This window comes from Pongo pygmaeus, chromosome 5, assembly GCF_028885625.2.
Source record: "Pongo pygmaeus isolate AG05252 chromosome 5, NHGRI_mPonPyg2-v2.0_pri, whole genome shotgun sequence".
Classification (NCBI taxonomy): Eukaryota; Metazoa; Chordata; class Mammalia; order Primates; family Hominidae; genus Pongo; species Pongo pygmaeus.
This window is the reverse complement of record NC_072378.2, coordinates 86,236,656-86,251,785: the sequence shown is the minus strand read 5'-3', so window position 1 is coordinate 86,251,785 and position 15,130 is coordinate 86,236,656.

The following is a 15,130-nucleotide window of genomic DNA, read 5'->3' as shown; positions in this document are numbered from 1 at the left end:
AAGTAAAAAGAAAATAAGCAAAAGGACTTCCAAACAGTAGAAATTAATAGTGACTATGCTGTGAAATGAGACATTGTAATGTAAACATCTTTTATGGTGTACTTAGTATTTAAGCACATGTGATACATGAGCATTTTGTTTTTCACATATGTAAATTAGGTGTGGTCATTTGATACGCAAAGGAATTGGCTTATCAAATAATTCTAACAGTGTTCTTTTACACTATAACTGTCGCTAGTAGAATAAACATATATTTCAATTTTAAAAAACCTGATTTCCACACCTTATGTAACTAATCTTCTGTGTAAATTGAAGAATATCCTTATCCAAAGACCTGTACTGTGAAGTAAAGAAAACAAATGCATTAGATTAGTATAGCCATTAAGGAAAACAGTATGGAGGTTCCTCACAAAACTAAAAATAGAACTACCATATGATCCAGCAATTCCACTAATGGGTATATATGCAAAAGATGTGCAATCAGTATGTCAAAGAGATATCTCCACTGCCATGTTTATTGCAGCTTTGTTTACAAAAGCCAAGATATGAAATCAACCTAAATGTCCATCAGTGGATGAATGGATTAAGAAAATGTGGCATATACACAATGAATACCATATTCAGCCATTAAAAAATGAAATTTTGTCATTTGTAACAGGATGGATGTATCTAAATGACATTATATTAAGTGAAATAAGCCAGGCACAGAAAGATAAACACTGCATGATCTCACTCATGAGTGGAATCTAAAAGAGTCAATCTCATAGAAGTAGAGAGTACAGTAGTGGGTTATGAGAGGCTGGTGGTGAGGAGGGGGGTTAGTCCAAGTATACATAATTACAGGTAGATAGGAGGAATACATTCAAGAGATCTATTGTACATCAGGGTAACCAAAGTTAATGATGATAAATTGTATTCTTGAAAAAGGCAAAGAGAGTGAATGTTGAATGTTCTCACCACAAAAATGGCAAATGTATTTGTTAATTAGCAAGAGTTAAGCATTCCAGGATGCATATATACCTTGAAACATCATGTTGTACATGATAAATACATACAGTGTTATTTGTCAAATTAAAAATCAACAAGAAGAGCATTAGGGAGTGTTACAAAACTTACTGGGAAGAAAAGCTTTTGGATGAGAGGCCAGTTTGCCAGGATGTTGTAGTTTGTGGACTATGGAAATTTGGACTGCTTTGGCTTCATAAAGCTTCAGAGGCAATAGTTTTGAGATTCTTGTGCAGTGTCTCTGGGGACCCCACTGTGAAAATGGCAGAACAATATGGGAGCTGGGAAGTTCAGGTAATCACAATGGGAAAGAACAGAACCCAGCAGCTGGTAAAGGCTTTTAGATATTAAAGTAACGTATTCATTTGGCAACCAAAGCAGAATGGGAAATGAGAGAAGTTCCTTATTTACTGGCAGTCACTGAGTAACAGGTTGTACATTTCCAGCCACTCTGAGGAAGATGAGCCTGGCCAACACCAATGGGAGTACCTGCCAGATGGTAAATAGCCCCCAGGGAAAAGAAAAATGCAACTGAACAACCAACCAACTCCCTATTTGTTGCAAAACACCTTTTCTACACTGAATCCTATTTGACAAAGCAAAGAGCAAGGGAGATGTGAGAAACTGCTACTGATGACAGTTCCTGTAGCACTAACCTTTACTTTTGTCCTAAAATAGAAAAAATGAAAATAATTTCTTCAAATGTGATTTTCATAACTATGCATTTGTCAGAATTTCTTCAAACATGATTTTCGTAACTATGCGTTTGTCATTTTGTAGCTAAAAACAAAACACAGAAATTCAATTAATGACCTACCCTTTAATTTTGGATTTTTATGATTGAAAGAGCACCCATGAAAGCATGTCTAATCATGATGTGGTTTTTCTCTTGGTTGGTGTTTGAAGGAGAGTCTAGGCTGAGAGGTATTTATTGCAAGAGGTGAATGTAGGTGAAAAATAAGTTCAATTATATTCACAATTAATATTAAGATCCAAAACTTTTTCTTGACTTATCAAAATATGAATAATGCCAAGAAACACACTGCATATGAATATTTACATAGAAGAAGATTTGGTTAAGAACAGTGATCAACCATAACAACATAAATGATGATAGTAAGAAAGTAAGTGCTAGGCAAATGAATTAGTTGCAAATGGACAAAGAATGGGAACTACATTTGTACCCTCCTTCAATGAGAAAGATCATTATTCCTCAATGACATTTTTTTTGCTTTAATTTTTGAGGGCTCAGATGTTCCTTCATTTCGTTCTCTCAGTGAATCAATAGGAGCATTTCTACTTTTCCTGCTTAAAGCTTTTGTTTTCTTTTGGACTGGCTTCACAGTATTCTCTTATGACATATATCTTTTGTCCAGCCTGCTACAATCCCTCTGAGTTCTACTTTTTCTTATCTCTGGGGAATTTGTTTCAGAATCTGCTGGACTTTCTCATGTACCTCATTTTTTCAAAGTTGTTTTTGTCTCCCCATTTGAGTAGACATACTGGATCCTTCTATTTAGACAGATGCGCAGTCTGAAATTCACAGTGATCAAGAATCTCATATTGTATTTAGTAAAAGACTTCATAGTGCAGAATTGGATGAAAAACAGGACAAGCTAATATACAATTACAAGCCAGGGAACTTTTTAATGACACTTTCATGACATGGTCTATGTTCACGTAACAAATGAAAGTAGTATTTATTTGAAGGTGATGGTGTGTTGGTAAATATTTAACAAGCAGCCTTAAAGTGGGGTGGGAGACTGAAAGTACACAGGGCAGGGACTAGTGTGAGGAACCTGAGTGTGAGTGCCTCCTGAATTTTGTGCCTTAGGTGCCTTGCTTGTCTTACTCTGCTCCAGGTCCTGATGTGCATATCTCCCTGCATAAATTTATTATACATTTAACTGATATAAAGAATGTATAGCACAAAATTTAATAAATTTACATAAATTACAAAATTTAAAGTTTCAGTCAAGCAAGATGAATAAGCTCTAGAGATCTACTGTACAACATTGTACCTAAAGTCAACACCAATGTATGGTACACTCAATTTATTAAGAGGGTAGATTTTGTGTCAAATGTTCTTATCACAATAAAACAAAATTTAAGTTAATTTTTAAAAGAAGGGAAATAGGGCCAAGAAGGTCAATTAGAGGCAACTGTGATTGGCAGCTCCCACCAAGTAGGATGAAAACGGTGAATGAATCCTACACCTTCAACTGAGGCATCCAGGTTCCCTCATTGGGACAGACTAGGCAGTTGGCAGGACCCATGGAGAGCAAGGAAAAGCAGGGTGGAGCAACGGCCCATCCAGGAGCCACACGGGGCAAGGGGCCCTTCCACCCCAGCCAAGTGAGGCGGTGAGTAATTGTGCTACCCCACCCTGGAAACCACACACTTTTTCCGTGGATCTGTGCAATCTGTGGATCAAGAGATCCCCTCAGAAGTCCCTGTTACCAGGGCCTTGGGTCCCAGTTACAGAGCTGTGCAGACTCTTGGTGGCTGCTCCCGTTGTGACCAGCGGCAGCAGGCTGGAGAATGCCTAAGATGATAGAGTTCTGAGAGGAATGGGGACTGCCATCACTGTTGCTTCAGTCAGCCGTTTTCCCCTGACCCCGGAGACTGGGTGATTTGGATCAGTAGGAATTCCCCACAGCGCAGCACAGCAGCTGTGCAGATTGTGGCCAGACTGCTTCTTTAGGTGGGACCTGGATCCATCCCTCCTCACCACGTGGGACCTCTGTACAGGAATTTCAGCACTCCAGCCAGGGGTTTAGGGACAGAACTCTGATCTCCCTGGGATGGAGCTCCTGGGAAGAGGGGTGGCTGCGGTCTCCGCAGTTCAACGGACTTAGTCTTTCCTGCCTGCTGGCTTTGAAGAGTCCGGGCAGCCAAGATGAGGGGGATTCCCCCCAGTGCAGCGCACCTGCTCCACCAGGGGGCAGCCAGACTGATTTGTTAAGTGGATCACTGATCCTGTGCCTCCTCACTGGGTAAGACCTCACAACAGGGTATGCCAGACACCTTATACAGGAGCATTTTGGCGGGAATCAGGTCAGTGCCCCTCTGGGATGGAGCTCCCAGAGGAAGGAGCAGGCAGCTATTTTTTGCTGTTCTTTAGGCTCCACTGGTGACACCTACAGGTGGGGGGCGGGACCCAGGGGAATAGGGTCTGGAGTGGACCCCAGCAAACTGCAGCAGCCCTACAGAAGAGGGGCCTGACTGTTAAAAGAAAAACAAATGAACAGAAAGCAACAACAACAACATCAACAAAAAAGAGCCTACAAAAACTGCATCCAAATGTCAGCAGTGTCAAAGATCAAAGGTAGATAAATCCACAAAGATGAGAAAGATTCAATGCAAAAACACTGAAAACTCAATCAGCCAGACTGCCTCTTCTCCTCCAAATGATAGCAACACATCTGCAGCAAGGGCACAGAACTGGGTTGAGGCTGAGATGGATGAACTGATCACAGAAGAAGGCTTCAGAAGGTGGGTAATAATGAACTTGGCTGATCTAAAGGGGTATGTTCTAACGCAATACAAAGAAGCTAATAACCATGACAAAACATTACAGAAGGTGTTAACCAGAATAACCAGTTTAGAGAGGAACATAAATGACCTGGTGGAGCTGAAAAACACAACATGAGAACAAAATGCAATCACAAGTATCAATATACTAAGTGGAGAAAAGAATTTCAGAGCTTGAAAACTATCTTGCTGAAATAAGACAGGCAGACAACATTAGAGAAAAAAGAATGAAAAAGAAAGAAAAAAACTCCAAAAGCTATGGGATCATGTAAAAAGACCAAACCTACGACTGATTGAGGTACCTGAAAGAGATGGGGAGAATGAAACCAAGTTGGAAAACATACTTCAGGATATCTTCCAAGAGGACTTCCCCAACCTAGCAAGACAGGTCAACATTCAAATTCAGGACATCTGGAGAAACCCAGTAAGATACTCCATGAGAAGATCAACTCAAGACATATAATCATCAGATTCTCCAAGGTAAAAATGAAATAAAAAATGTTAAGTGCAGCCAGAGAGAAAGACCAGGTCATCTATTAGGTTGGTACAAAAGTAACTGCATTTTTTCCCATTTAAAAGTAATGAGATTTTAAAATTTGCCATTTTAAAGTAATGACATTACTTTTAAATAGCAAAAACCGCAGTTATTTTCACTGACCTAATACAAAGGGAAGCCCATCAGACTAACAGTGGAACCCTCAGTGGTAAACCTACAAGCCAGAAGAGATTGGGGACCAATATTCAGCAATCTTAAAGAAAAGAATTTATAACTGAGAATTTTTTATCTGGCCAAACTAAGCTTCATAAGTGAAAGAGAAATAAAATCCTTTTCAGACAAGCAAATGCTGAGGGAATTCATTACCAACAGGTCTGCCCTGCAAGAGCTCCTGAAGGAAGTATTAAATACAGAAAGGAAAAACTATTACCAGCCACTACAAAAACATACTGAAGTACACAGACCACTGACACTATGAAACAACTACAATAACGTGTCTACAAAATAACAAGCTAGTATTATGATGATGGGATCAAATTTACACTTAACAATATTAACCTTAATTGTAAATGGGCTAAATGCCCCAATTAAAAGACACAGAATGGCAAGCTGGGTAGAGTCAAGACCCAGTGGTGTGCTGTATTCAAGAGATTCATCTCACGTGCAAAGACACAAAGGGATGGAGGAAAATTTACCAAGCAAATGGAAAGCAGAAAACACAGGAGGTAGCAATCCTAGTTTCTGACAAAACAGATTTTAAACCAACAAAGATCAAAAAAGACAAAGAAGGGAATTACATAATGGTAAAGGGTTCAATTCAAAAAGAAGAGCTAACTATCCTAAATATACATTCACCCAATACAGGAGCACCCAGATTTATAAAGTAAGTTCTTAGAGATCTACAAAGAGGCTAGCCTCTCACACAATAAAAGTGAGAGAATTTAACACCCCACTGTCAATATTAGACGGATCATCAAGACATAAAATTATCAAAGATATTGAGGATGTGAACTCAGCTCTGGATCAAATAAACCTGATAGATATCTACAGAACTCTCCACCCAAAAACAACAGAATATACATTCTTCTTGGCACCACATGGGACTTACTCCAAAATCAGTCACACAATTGAAAGTAAAACAATCCTGAGCAAATGCAAAAAGAACTGACATCATAACAGTCTCTCAGACTACAGTGCAATCCAATTAGAACTCAAGATTAAGAAACTCACTCAAAATCACACAACTACATGGAAATTGAACAACCTGCTCCTGAATGACTACTGGATAAGTCATGAAATTAAGGCAGGCAACAAGAAGTTTTTTTGAAACTAATGAGAACAAATGATGTACCAGAATCTCTGGGATGCAACTAAAACAGCGTTAAGCGGGAAATTTATAGCTCTAAAATGCCAACATCAAAAAGCAAGAAAGATCTCAAATCAACATCCTAACATCACAACTAAAAGAACTTAGACAGCCAAGAGCAAACAAACCCCAAAGCTAGCAGAAGGCAAGAAATAACCAAGATCAGAGTGGAACTGAAGGAGATAGAGACATGAAAAGCCCTGCCAAAAAAAAAAAAAAAAAAAATCAATGAATCCAGGAGCTGTTTTTTCTTAAAAAAAATTAATAAATAGACCCCGAGCTAGACTAACAAAGAAGAAAAGAGGGAAAAATCAAATAGACACAATATAAATTATAAAGGGGGTAACATCACTGGCCCCACAAAAATACAAACAACCATCAGAGAATATTATAAACCCTTCTCTGCAAATAAACAGAAAATCTAGAAGAAATGGATAAATTCCTGGACACATGAATAGCCTACCAAACAAAAAAAAAGCCCAGGACCAGATGGATTTACAGCTGAATTCTACCAGAGGTACAAAGTAGAGCTGGTACCATTTCTACTGAAACTATTCCAAACAGTTGGAAAGGAGGGACTTCTCCCTAACTAATTTGATGAGGCCAGTGTCATCCTGTTACCAAAACCTGGTAGAGATACAACAACAACAACAAGAACAAAAAACTTCAGGCCAATATCCGTGATGAACACTGATGCAAAACTCCTCAATAAAATACTGTCAAACTTATTCCAGCAGCACATCAAAAAACTTATCCACCATGATCAAGTTGGCTTCAGCCCTGGGATGCAAGGCTGGTTCAACATACACCAATCAATAAATGTAATTCATCACATAATCAGAACTAAAGACACAAACCACATGATTATCTCAATAGATGCAGAAAAGGCCTTCAATAAAGTTCAACATCCCTTGATGTTAAAAACTGTCAATAAACAGTTTTAGGTATTAAAGGAACATACCTCAAAAAAAAAAATAAGAGTCTTATATGACAAACCCACAGCCAACATCATACTGAGTGGGCAAAAGCTAGAAGCATTCCTCTTGAATACAGGCACAAGGATGCCCTCTCTCTTTATTCTTATTCGACATAGTACTGGAAGTTCTGGCTAGGGCAATCAGAAAAGAGAAAGAAATAAAAAGTATTCAAATAGGAAGAGAGGAAGTCAAATTGTCTTTGTTTGCAGATGACATGATCCTATATCTAGAAAACACCACTGTCTCAGCCCAAAATCTTCTTAAGCTGATAAACAACTTCAGCAAAGTCTCAGAATACAAAATCAATGTGCAAAAATTCCAAGCATCCCTACTCATCAACAACAGACAAGCAGAGAGCCAAATTATGAATGAAATCCCATTCACAATTGCTACAAAGAGAATAAAATATCTAGGAATACAGCTAACAAGGAAAGTGAAAGACCTCTTCAAGGAGAACTATGAACCACCGCTCAAAAGAACCAGAGAAGACACAAACAAATAGAAAAACATTCCATGCTCACTGATAAAAAGAATCAATATTGTGAAAATGACCATACTGCCCAAAGTAATTTATAGAACCAATGCTATTTCCATTAAGCTACCATTGACATTCTTCACAGAATTAGATGAAACAATTTTAAAATTCATATGAAATTAAAAAAGAGCTCATATGGCCACGACAATCCTAAGCAAAAAGAATAAAGCTGAAGGCATCATGCTACCCAACTTCAAACTATACTGTATACAGTAAGAAAAACAGCATGGTCCTGGTACAAAAACAGACACATAGACCAGTGGAACAGAATAGAGAACTCAGAAATAAGACCACATATCTACAACCGTCTGATTTTGAAAAACCTGACAAAAACAAGCAATGGGGAAAGGATTTGCTATATAATAAATGGTGCTGGGAGAACTGGCTAGCCATATGCAGAAAATTGAACCTGGGCCCCTTCCTTATAGCTTATAGAAAAGTTAATTCAAGATGGATTAAAGACTTCAATGTAAAGCCCCAAACAATAAAAACCCTAGAAGAAAATCTGGGCAGTACCATTCAGGACATAGGCATGGACAAAAATTTCATGATGAAAATGTTAAAAACGATTGTAACAGGAGCGAAAATTGACAAATGTGACCTAATTAAACTAAAGAGTTTCTGCATGGCAAAAGAAACTATCATCAGAGAGAACAGACAACCTAGAGAAAGGGAGAAAATCTTTGCAATCTATCCATCTGACAAATGTCTAATATCCAGTGTTTACAAGGAAATTAAACAAAGTTACAAGAAAAAAAACCAAACAATCCCATTAAAATGAGTAAAAGACATGAATAGACACTTCTCAAAAGAAGCTATTTATGTGGCAACAAACATATGAAACAAAGCTCAACATTACTGATCACTCGAAAAATACAAATCAAAACCACAATGAAATACCATCTCATGCCAGTCAGAATGGCAATTATTAAAAAGTCAAGAAACAACAGATGCTGGCAAGGATATGAAGAAATAGGAACACTTTTACACTGGTGGGGGGAATGTAAATTAGCTCACCCATTGTGGAAGACAGTGTGGCAATTCCTCAAAGACCTAGAGGCAGAAATACTGTGGCGATTCCTCAGGGATCTAGAACTAGAAATACCATTTGACCCAGCCATCCCATTACTGGGTATATACCCAAAGGACTATAAATCATGCTGCTATAAAGACACATGCACACGTATGTTTATTGCGGCTCTATTCACAATAGCAAAGACTTGGAACCAACCCAAATGTCCAACAATGATAGATTGGATTAAGAAAATGTGGCACATATACACCATGGAATACTATGCAGCCATAAAAAATGATGAGTTCATGTCCTTTGTAGGGACATGGATGAAATTGGAAATCATCATTCTCAGTAAACTATCGCAAGGACAAAAAACCAAACACCGCATGTTTTCACTCATAGATGGGAATTGAACAATGAGAACACATGGAGACAGGAAGGGGAACATCACACTCTGGGGACTGTTGTGGGATGGGAGGAGGGGGGAGGGATAGCATTAGGAGATATACCTAATGCTAAATGACGAGTTAATGGGTGCAGCACACCAGCATGGCACATGTATACGTATGTAACTAACCTGCACATTGTGCACATGTACCCTAAAACTTAAAGTATAATAATTTCATTACTGGGCATAACTTAAAAATATATAAATCATTTTGTTACAAAGATACATGCAAGCATATGTTCACTGCAGCACTATTCACAATAGCAAAGACATGGAATCAACCCAAATGCCCATCAATGATAGACTGTATAAAGAAAATGTGGTACATGTACACCATGGAATACTATGCAGCCATAAAAAGGAACGAGATCATATCCTTTGCAGCAACATGGTTGGAGCAGGAAGTCATTGTCCTCAGCAAACTAACACAGGAACAGAAAACCAAACACTGCATGTTCTCACTTATAAGCGGGAGATGAACAATGAGAACATATGAACACAGGGAGAAAAACAGCACATGCTAGAGCCTGTTGGGGAGGCTGGGAGAGGGAGAGCACCAGGAAAAATGGTGAATACATGCTGGGCTTAATACTTAGGTGATGGGTTGATAGATGCAGGAAACCACCATGGCACAAGTTTAACTATGCAACAAACCTGCCCATCCTGCACATATACACTGGAACTTAAAATAAAATTAAAAAAAATTTTCAAAAAAAAATTTTAAAGAAGAACGATACTTTCCACAAAGGTCTTATAGGCTCCAAAGACAATAAAAATTGAAGACAGAGCGGTGTGGGTGAGCACGGTGTCATTTTGTGGTGGACCCTTGTAACTATTTCTGGCCAGTGAGTTCTGACTGACAATGACCGATGTCAGTTCTGTAATGAGCAACCAGTAGGTCTGAGATGATGGCTATTCTGTCAGCCTGGGTTTTCAAGTGCTAAAGATGAACAGTACACTTCTGACACTGCAGACAGGTAGTATGAAAAAGAAATGTACCTTTGTTAAACACTGATATTTTGGGTGTTGTTTATTACCAAATTATATTCCAGCCTATCCTTATAAAAGGGCTAACATTAAATTTTAGTGCAAAATATGAAAATAGCATAAATATAAAGATGATCACAGGCAAATGGTGTATTTTAAAATTTCTTGTTACAGTGGCAATTCTGTTAATCAGTTCCACTCAAGTGGTCATGGATCCACCATAACTGTAAACAAGCAAACGGTTAAAATTAGCCTTAAGGATGGGGAGTGCATAGGGTATGGTGAGTTTCTAGAAGAAATATTCAGTAGTTGGAGCAAACCTTATCTTAGCCTGACTCTCTTGCAAGCTGATAAAATTGTATAGGCAGAGGAGCTTTAGAGAATTGGAGCAAATGGTTCAGGACCAAGAAGCTCTGAGGAACTTGAAAATCCCTTCTCTGTCAGCACCACTGCTCTTTATAAAGCTTCTTATGGGTATGAAGCCAGGTGATGCTATCAGTGTGCCAAGACAGAGGCAAACATACTCATTTTTTTTCCAACATGTATCTCATCACATTCAACTTATTTATAATTGTGGACAGCAGCCTATGTAGGGATGATAATCAGGGCATCCTTCTACATGAACTCCCAGTAAATCCCCAATATTCCCTTTTTTTATAGGCAACCACCTAAATTATTGGCAAACAGGAGCAATTAAGAGTGAAAGAAGGTGCGATAATTATGCTGGGAAAACAGGTGTCAACCAGGAGGTATACAGTCATCCTGTTAATAACTCCTGGGCCTTTAAGTATAATACTGCCATTAAAAGACAGTTTTGATAATTTATCTAACAATTGTTCACTTTGTATTTGTTTCCAAATGTATTAGCATAGAGTTGTTCATAGGATTTTTATCATGTCATTTATATTTACTATTTTTAAAAAGATTCCAAACAGTGTTTATTTGTACCATGTCTTTTCTTTCTTGACCAGTCTTGCCAGAGCTTTTTCTATTTAAATCCTTTTCAAAGAACCACTTTTGGCTTTATTAATCTTTTCTATTATATTATTGTTTTTATTATATTATTTTCTTATTTGTATTTCTTTCTCCTCCTTAGAATTACCTTTGTTGTGTTTCGATTTTTGTCTTTTTTTTTTGAGTTGAAGACTTAAAATTTTCAACCTCTCTTCTTTGTAATATAAGAATTTAAAGCTATGTATAGTTCTTTAGGCACATTCCATAAGTTTAAAATGTCATCCTTTCCTCCCCAGGTTCTGCCTACAAAGAATAATTCTGTTATTGATATTTTTGTTTGTTCTTTTGGTATACATATGTACTCATTTCTCTTGGGTATATACATACATTTGGAATTGCTGAATTCTAGGATGAACGTTAAGTTCGGCTTTAGTACCATTTTCCCAAATAAGTTACATCAATTTATACCTCCACCAGTAATATATGATAGTTTCATGTTTTGTCAGCTCTTGGTACTACCAAATATTTTCACTTTAGCATGTGAAGCTTGTGTACTGGTGCCTGATTAGTACCAGTATTTTGATTTATATTTTTCTGATGACTAATGAACTCTAGCACTTTCATATGCATTTATTACTTTTGGATAATGTTTTCTGTGAAGGGTGTATTATTTTTATTTTTACTGTTTTTATATTTACTGAATTGTTTGTTTTTATTTTTACTGATTTATAGGAGTTTCTAAAATATGTAATGATTTTTAAATATAAGAATTGGAAATATCTTCTCTTATGCTGTAATTTGCTTTTTATTCCACTAGTAATGTGTTTTAATGATGCTGCCAATGACACAAACGTAATTTCTTGATATTAATGCAATCAATGAATTAATCTTTTTGTTTAAACTCAGTGATTCTTGTGTTTAAGAAATCTTTATCAACCCAAGTCAGATAGGTCATATAGGTCCACAATATAGGATATCAACCCAATATCTTATATTAATATCTAGAAAATTTATTGCTTTGACATTCAAGTATATAATCCATCTGTAATTTTTTGTGTATAGTTTGAGGAAGTACTGCATAACCATTTTTTTCATATGGTTAATCAATTGATCCAGTGCTACTTATTGGAAAAGTCTTCCTTCTTAACTATCGCAATGCACTGGCAATATTGTTACCAAGTGACCATATATGCATAGATTTCTTTCTTGAGTCTGTTTTGTAATATTTCTTTACTTATCTATTCATACACAAATGTCACTTGGCTGTAATTGCTGTCATTTTGTTATAAATATTGATATCTGATGGTATAAGTCTTCCAACATTTCTCAAGATACTTTGGTTATTCTTGGTCCTTTGGAATTGTATCTTATTTTAGAATCAACTTGTCAAATTTCTAAAACAGAAAAACCCCCCACAAAATCTGCTTGGATTCTGATTTAGATTTTACTATTACTATAGATCCATTTGGAGGAATTAATTTTTTGCAACTGTGAATCTTGAATTCATGAACATGATATATCACTCCTTTTATTTAGGTATTTAATTTTGTTCAGTAATATATTTTTAGTTTCCTGTGTGGATATCTTACACATCCTTAATTAGATTTAAACCTAGTTATTTACTTTTTTGATGCTTGTAAAACATATATTTAAAAAAATCTCATTTCCAAACATTCGTTCTAAACATTCAGGAATGCAATTGATTTTTATATATTTATCTAAAGATATTGCTAAATTTTGTTTATCCATAGATTCCTTTGAATTTTCACTATAAGCATGTCATGTGTGAGTAATAACAGTTTTATTTCTTCTTTTCTAATTCTTATTATTTCATTTTTTTTCTGACCTCATTGCACTGGCTAGGACTTCCAGTACAATACTGAAAAGAAGTGGTGATAATAGACATTATCTCATACTAAATCTCAGGAGACGAGCTTTCAACATTTTAACATTTATTGAATGGGATTTTGTTGGCTTTGGTTTGTTTATTTCTTAGGCTTCTATTTCTCTTTGCTAATAGTTTTTTTTTTTTAATGAGTGAGTTTTTGTCAAATGCTTTTTCTGCATCTAATTTGATGACTATATGATTTTCTCTTTTATTCTGTTAATTCTAATAATCTTTTATTAATTTCTCTTTGAGCCTATAACATAAATTACTTTGATTTTTAAATACTTACTTTATTGAAGGATAATTTGCACATGATAAAATGCACTCATTTTAAATGTACATTTTAATAAATTATGCAAAATTTGTATACTTGTATAATCCACAAAACAATTAAGATAGAAATGTAGAACATTTTCCAAACTTATCTTCCCTGTCAATTTCCCTTGGCCTTAGCCCCAAACAATCACTGATCTAGTTTTTGTCACCACAGAGTAGATTTATCTTTTCTAGAGTTTCATATAAGGGAGTTATATAGTTTGTATTCTTTTGTGTCTGGCATCTTTTGCTCAGCATAATGTTTTTGAGAGTCATCCATGTTGCCTATATCAACAGTTCATCTTCTTTTTGTTGTGGGATAATTGTCCATTATATAAATATATTACAGTTTGTTTATTCATTCACCTGTTGTTGAAAAGTTTTGAGCTATTGTGAACAATAGATAGAAAAGATTTAGAGAAATTATGGCTTTCAAAGCAACAGTAACCCAACCTTCCTATGCTAATAGAAATATTAATAATATAAAATGGGTACATATATAATAGAAATAATTACTCTAGAATTATTTCTTAAATTTAACTTTTATTTTAAGTTCAGGGGTACATGTTCAGGTTTGTTACATAGGTAAGCTTGTGTCATGGGGGTTTGTTGTACAGATTGTTTTCTCACCCAGGTATTAAGCCTAGCATCCCTTAGTTATTCTTCCTGATGGTCTTCCTTCTCCCACCCTCCATGCTCTGAAAGGCCTCAGGGTATGTTCTTCTCTTCTGTGTGTCCATGTATTCCCATTATTTTGCTCCCACTTATGAGTGAGAATGTGTGGTATTTGGTTTTCTGTTCCTGTGTTAGTTTGCTAAGGATAGTGGCCTCCAGCTCTATCCGTGTTCTTTCAAAAGACATGATCTAGATTGATTACCACCGGAATATAAATTCCATGAAAACAGTCTGTCCTGTTTATGAATATATCTTAAGTGCCTATTATAACATAGTTCATGCCCATTAAATATTGAATGAATTAATGAAATAACGTTGAAGATTTTTTAATTTATTTTCTCATCTCAGATTTATACTCTGTCTCAAAGTTAAATTAGTACATTGTATTTTATAGTTTTAAAAGACAAAGTATAAAAGGAAGAGTGTTTAGATTTGGCTGTATAATTAAAACTAGCCACCCTACCTGAAACATTTTATTTCTTATTTTGTGGGTTAAAAAAAAATCATGAGTGGGTTTAAATTATGAGGACCAGGGATGAGAACTTTAATTTCAATATTTCTAGGTTAAAACTTTATATTATTAATAAAATTTCTGAATATCATCTATTTACTGAAAGCAATATTATTCTTGTCAGTACAACTTTTCTAGAGTTGGAACATGGGAATAAATTCCCATGTTATTTATTTTCCTAGGCACTCCATCTTCTACTATTATGCATTTTGTCAAGTTGAGCAAATATAAGAAGTCTCTGCTTACAGCAAACATACTCAGAGTTTCCAAAGATGTAAAGGTGAAAATCAGTAACAGAAATAGAAAGAAGAGATAGAGTCTAATCAATTTATTTTTAAGCTATTATGTAATGTATTTATAACTCCTAGGCTCTGGGTATATGAAGTTAGAGTTTTAAACATATATGCTTATATGAGATACAATG